Raw genomic sequence first — 6,927 nt, 5'->3', positions numbered from 1 at the left:
TGACGATTGCTGATACGTTTCAGGGTCGAATTGATTGTGAAGCCATCTTGGAGCGAATTGATATTAACGTTCAGCAACGCACGCTTCGCAACAACGTAATGCTTCGGTTGCCTTTACGACGTACTAATTATGGCCTGCAAGGAGGGGTTAGTGGCTTACAACGGATCTTCAATAGAGTGGCACCGTTGTTCGACTTCAACAGTACACGTGATGTCGTGATATGCTTCGTCATAAGTTTTCGTCATTCTTTTCTAACAGGTCTCCGTGATACTGTGAAGATGAATGCAGATTATTGATTGTTATTTCTGTACTATTTTTATTGTATCGCTGTTTTATTTTATTTTATAGTATTACCAACATCATTGGGGCTATCTTAAGCCTGTTGATGGATAAGAAGAATAAATAAATAAATAAATAAGTACATAATAATACCTCAGACAAACAGACGTAACACTAGAGAAATTTCCATCGTCCATGACTTCAACGATCAATTTGAATTTGATCGATTGCGCGTTTCACAACTAGAGGCGCTAGCGTCGTAATCCTTCGAGTTTGACATTTCACTCCAGCGCCTTCTGGTGACAATGTCATACGAAACATTTTTCGTGCAACATGCTCGCAAGATGGTGGTAGAGGAGTTGGGCGATGGATTTTTCTGAAAAATGTTCCAACTGTTACGTCTGTTTGTCTGTGATAATACTGTCAAATTTGAATTTATTTAGAAATTTCGTTTTTTATATTATTTTATTATTAATGTTTCCCATAACAGAACTAAACGAACCCACCCACCCCCTAGAAAAATCGTAACATTTTGTAACGCAATATTGTGTACCCACCCACCCCTTGATGCGTTATGTAATTTGTGAATGAGCGCCAAAGTATGTCGATGGTTCGTTGTTTGTTACTATACATGGTAACAATCTTGGGCGGCAAGTACAATGGATACACTATATGCCCAGAGCGTCGAGAAAGCTTTCAACCCGAAAACATCCTAGACCGGACCGAGAATCGGACTCGCCATCTACGGATTGGCAATCCTACGCCGTTGCCCGCAAGGCTACTGCAGACCCCTATCTCGAAGTGTTCTGATGATATTCTGAATTCACTCTCCTTTATGTCGCTATGTTAAATTTTGTAGACTACTAAACCATCTTTGGACCAGAGTGTATTATATAGAGTTGCGCAAATAGTGAAGAAAAATCTACCTATACATATTAAACCGCTTACCTAACGAGCAAAGTAAACAAATGCTTATTGGAAAGGCGGAAGTATTGCTATCGCTCAATGCAGAGTGTATGTAATTAAGAGTGGCGACACTGTCAGATTTGGAACAAAATTCATCTGTCATTCCCATACAAAATCGTGTTCCAAACGAGCAGGAGACCTGTCAAATGCGGCACATGTCGCCACTCTTAATTACATACACTCTGGCTCAATGATTATTATGGTAAATTAAAACACAATAACTGAAATATACCTATTTGATTTCTTTTAGAAAAACCCGACTTAATCCACCTACAGTGAACGCAACCCTTCTTACACTTTTGAATGGTTGTGTGTGCCCAGTGCATATTACAATTTCTATGCATATGACCTTCAATTGTATATAAAATAACTGATATTATCATGCTTTTATCGATTTCAAAATAAAAAATAAAAAAGGGATATTTCTGTAAATTTAACAATTTAAAAAATACAAAAAGACTGCAGATTTGATTTGCCGCCTTAAATGGCAATATTACAGCTTCTGTTTAAGCAATAAGAGTTCAAATCGGGTCATAGACGGCTGAGATATTGGTGTGACAATTTTTCATTAGTAGTCTGAAAATATGTTTCATATTCGTATTTCACAGATATCTCTGAAACCGAATTTCCGATTGCAGAAAAAAATTAATGAGTCCAATGACAAAAACATAGCTTTCGTTTAAAGATAAAATCGCACAAATCGGTCCAAGGACGACTGAGATCTTGATGGGACATATTTTACCAATGTGTGAAGTTGATACGTCTAATGCTTTATGTTCGTATTTCAGAGATATCTCCGGAACCCAATGTCTAATTGCAAAAACAAAATACAATGGGTTCAATGGCAAAGTCATAGCTTTCGTTTAAAGATAAAATCATGCAAATTGGTTTACAGACGGCTGAGATATTCATGTGACAGTATTTTGTTAGTTTTCTGAAAATACACTTCATGTTCGTATTTCTCACATATCTCTGGAACCAAATGTCCGATTGCAAAAAAAAATTGAACTCGTACAATGACAAAGTCATAGCTTTCGTTTAGTGTTAAAATCGTGCAAATCGGTCCACGGACGGCTGAGATCTTGATGTGAGATTTTTGTAACGCACACACGCACACACGCACACACGCACACACACACAGACACACATACATGTGCTCAGTTTGTCGAGCTGAGTTGATTGGTATATACGACTTGGGTCTCCAAGCCTCAGATAAAAGTCAGTTTTTCAAGCGATCTTTATACCCTTCTTAGGGTGTAAGAAGGGTAAAAAGGGATATTTCTGGAAATTTAACAATTTTTAAAAAATACAAAAAGACTGCAGATTTGATTTGCCGCCTTAAATGGCAATATTACAGCTTCTGTTTAAGCCCAGAAGAGTTCAAATCGGGTCATAGACGGCTGAGATATTGGTGTGACAATTCTTCATTAGTAGTCTGAAAATATGTCTCATATTCGTAATTCACAGATATCTCTGAAACCGAATTTCCAATTGCAGAAAAAAAAGAATGGGTCCACTGACAAAACATAGCTTTCGTTTAAAGATAAAATCGCACAAATCGGTCCAAGGGCGACTGAGATCTTGATGGGACATATTTTACCAATGTGTGAAGTTGATACGTCTAATGCTTTATGTTCGTATTTCAGAGATATCTCCGGAACCCAATGTCTAATTGCAAAAACAAAATACAATGGGTTCAATGGCAAAGTCATAGCTTTCGTTTAAAGATAAAATCATGCAAATTGGTTCACAGACGGCTGAGATATTCATGTGACATTATTATGTTAGTTTTCTGAAAATGCACTTCATGTTCGTATTTCTCACATATCTCTGGAACCAAATGTCCGATTGCAAAAAAATTGAACTCGTACAATAACAAAGTCATATCTTTCGTTTAGTGTTAAAATCGTGCAAATCGGTCCACGGACGGCTGAGATCTTGATGTGAGATTTTGTAACGCACACACATACGCACACACGCACACACGCACACACACACACACACACACACACATACATACATGTGCTCAGTTCGTCGAGCTGAGTTGATTGGTATATACGACTTGGGTCTCCGAGCCTCGGATAAAAAGTCGGTTTTTCAAGCGATCTTTATACCCTTCTTAGGGTGTAAGAAGGGTAAAAACATAAAACACTTCAATACACCCCCATAAAAGTAGCACACGAAACTGGCTGACTTGCAGGTGAATTGGTTATCGAATTTAAAAGCTTTAGTAGTGAACACTCCTATCTCAGATAACAGATAGTTAGGCTAGAACAAGTTTTATAGAAAATCCTGTGTAAACTTTTGAATGGATATACGTTGGCCCACTCCTGCCATCTACTCAACGGATTGCAGAAGTACATACGGACGCAGCTGGTTAGCAACCGTCGAACGCAGCCGCAATCGGCTGTGTTTTCCATAACAATAAGGCTTGCTGACGTTAATCATCTTTCTCTTGCACGCGCACGGAGGGGATAGGATTTGTTTTCATCGAGAAACGCTTTCGAAGCGTTTCCCGATGAAAACAAATCCTATCCATTTTGTGCGCGTACAAGAGAAAGGAGATCAAACGTCAGCAAGCTCTATGTGACATTGTTGTTCCAAAAGGGCGAAAGTCGCAAACGTAAACATTGACTTCTTCTGCTGATTTCAGGAAGATTAGAGACTTCTGGCGGTATTTTCCACTTCCGTTCGATAGAAGGCGCGGAGCTCCAACAGTTCCAAGTGGTTGTTAACTGGGAGCGGTCCTAGTTGCTGAGGAATTTGCAGGAAAAGGCATTGTTTACGTTTGCGACATTGGCCCTTATGAAACAACAATGATCCTTGCGCTATAGACTTTTTTTTTGTTCGGGATGAACCACTGCGTCCATTTCATTGAACTTTTGTAGTATACCCGTGTCATTTGTTTAGTGCATGCCTTTCTGCTCCATTTCTATTGAGAAGAAATGAAGTAGTCGTTTTTTATTCAGATATTTTCTCAAGCTTAATGTAAGGCCTCTTTAGATTAAGGTACCGCTATTTATACCCTTCCAGAAACGGCTTATACACAGAAAAAACGAAAATTGGCATAATTGAATGTAATGCACTTTACTACTGAAAAGTTGTACATATTCTTGGAAATAAAAGTTGAAAAACTTTCCATGAAAGTGTGTGCTTGGTTTGAAAGTATTTCACGTCTGTTCTGAATATGAAATTAAAAGTTCTTCCTTTCAGCTTCAAAACTTTAGAACTGTCGAATCGATCGAAGAGATTCAACAAAAATCTTTGCTCAGATCAGATGTCAAAACAAAAATAATAACATTCATCAGTGCTAACAATAGTTCCAAAACTTCGGCGGGAAACGCAATTATAAGGTAAGTCGTCATTTATTTTGAACTGTTCAAAGATTATATCTAGAGATGCCATACAAGAGTAGCAGTGACTAATTTCTTTTTCGTCTCGGACAGAAAATCTTGCTCCATTCTGTGATTGGGATGGCGAAATCGAACGCCAAACTATTCTGCACCGGCCGCCTTACCTGCAGTATATTTCATCAACAAATCTGCGGAGTAAGTAATGGAAAACTAGAAGTAAACTCGAACATTCATTATTATTTAAGTGAAAATATTATATAATGTAAAATAAAGGCAAACAATTTAAAGAATCCATAAAGTTTTCAATTTATTTCTATCATGGTTTGACAATATTAAAAACTTGTAAATGAAACTTACTATTTTTTTAATTTAAAAGTATGCGTACTTTCATTTTTCGTAGTTTCGGTTTGACAGTTCTACAATTCTACAGTTCTCCACGCAAACCAACACCATCATCAGGTAGCGGAAACCTTCAGCTACCTATTGATTGTGTTAGTTTGCGTGGGAGAGCTATCAGATTCGTCAAATCGTCGTTTGAATCTTTGTTTACAAAAGCAGATAAGTCGTTTTGAAAATTTTGTCTTGAGTTCATTTTGCGTTAGTCTATCTCCAATCAATAGCCAAACGCGGTCGCAATTTAAAATACATTTGAATTATTGGTTGCAAATGTTTACACATGTATCGGATGCCAGCCTCAATATCTGTTATCTGTGCTCCTATGAAGTCACTAGAAGGTTTGAACAAAAATGAAGTTGCCAACATAATAATAATGCTGTCCAATGAGCAGCTCGAAGTTGTTCCCATCCATTTCATGTCCATTTGTTGACAAAAACGAGCGAGTAGGACGGGGACAACTTCGAGCTGCTCATTAGGCTTTCAGCGATCGTGTACGTACACGCACGTTTCACTCACACTTTTACTTGGTTTGTTTGCAACCACGAGCAGCTGTCACGGCAAAATCAAATGGGATTGTTTGCAACCACGAGCTTGCGTTCGTGTTGGTGATAAATGTCGGCGAGACCCTAATTGGACAGCAATTTCAGTGTCAGCAGATCCTCTTTGTGTAACTTTACTATCAGAAACATTGCTTTGGACAATAACAAACATATTAGCAATAAGAAATGACATTTGTTTTGTTGTCGTTTTTTGAAGCAATTAGCTTTTTTGGATCTAGTACCCAGGGTTTGCAGAAATCGCTCTCAATATATAACGAACAACAATAATATATATTGAATAGGCAAAAATTGTTTGGAATCATTAGGGTCTGTTAGTAACTGTGAAGGATTCTATAAGCATTTTTGACAAGGAATAACGGGTACCGCGTTTACGCATTTTGCCTTTCCAAGGCATATACTGATTCTTATTTTTGAAATAAAATGGAAAAATGGAATTTTTGTTTCGATTTTGTCACATGGCCTATTGTAGATCCCGAAATTCTCCAGGGGATGATAAAATCGGGATATTGCTATATTGAAAAAAAATATCTTGCAAATAGCATAAAATGTACAATACATAATAATTTATTATAGCGTGTTTCAAATCCAACCAAAATCAAGATTTTTTTTATCTGTATTTGTGTGATTTCCAATCAAACGCCTTATGGAAATTTGCCTTATGAATGATTTTCATTGAAAATAAAGTAAAGGGCAACAAACTGGGTTCGAGCCATAGACGTCGGAGTTGGGGTGCCGGTGTGTAGACCAAACGCCCATAAACGCTAGAATACTCAGTCAGGGCGTCAGTTATGAACTTCGATAGTCCAGTGAGTGTAGGGGTGGGAGTAGTTCTGAAAATTGCTCGAGGATATATGACTTTCACCTTTCCTGCAGTACCCTCCGAAAACAGTTTACTTTACAACTCTCTGCTTTCCACAACACACACCAGAATAGGTAGTTTAACTAGGACAGTATTTTAATGTAGAGTTATTGATAAGTTATATGTAAGAAAACTATGTATGTATGTATCATTTGGAAACTATGTATTTCTTTCTATGAATTGATATTAAAAGATGAGGAGGTTTTGCGCCCATTTGAGAAAGACCACAAGAGCAGTTCTACTCAAATGGGCTTTTCCCTGCTCCAAATAAAGATAAAGATAAAGATAGTTCAATTCTTATGAAACATTCTCATAAGATTGGTCGAATAAAAATCTTACAACCAGTATCCTCAGTGTACATATCGCAATTTGATACAGAGACGATAAGTTATTCTCGTACAACAAAGTTGTACTGAAAGGCTATGCGGAAAAGCCATCAGAATCCGAGTACCAACCTCTACCGCGGTTAGCTCTCTTTTTTGCAAATTGAATATCTTTCGGATGCTTGATTTGT

This window comes from Armigeres subalbatus, chromosome 3 (assembly GCF_024139115.2).
Source record: "Armigeres subalbatus isolate Guangzhou_Male chromosome 3, GZ_Asu_2, whole genome shotgun sequence".
Classification (NCBI taxonomy): Eukaryota; Metazoa; Arthropoda; class Insecta; order Diptera; family Culicidae; genus Armigeres; species Armigeres subalbatus.
The sequence above is the reverse complement of the archived record's forward strand: the minus strand, read 5'-3'. Positions refer to the sequence as shown.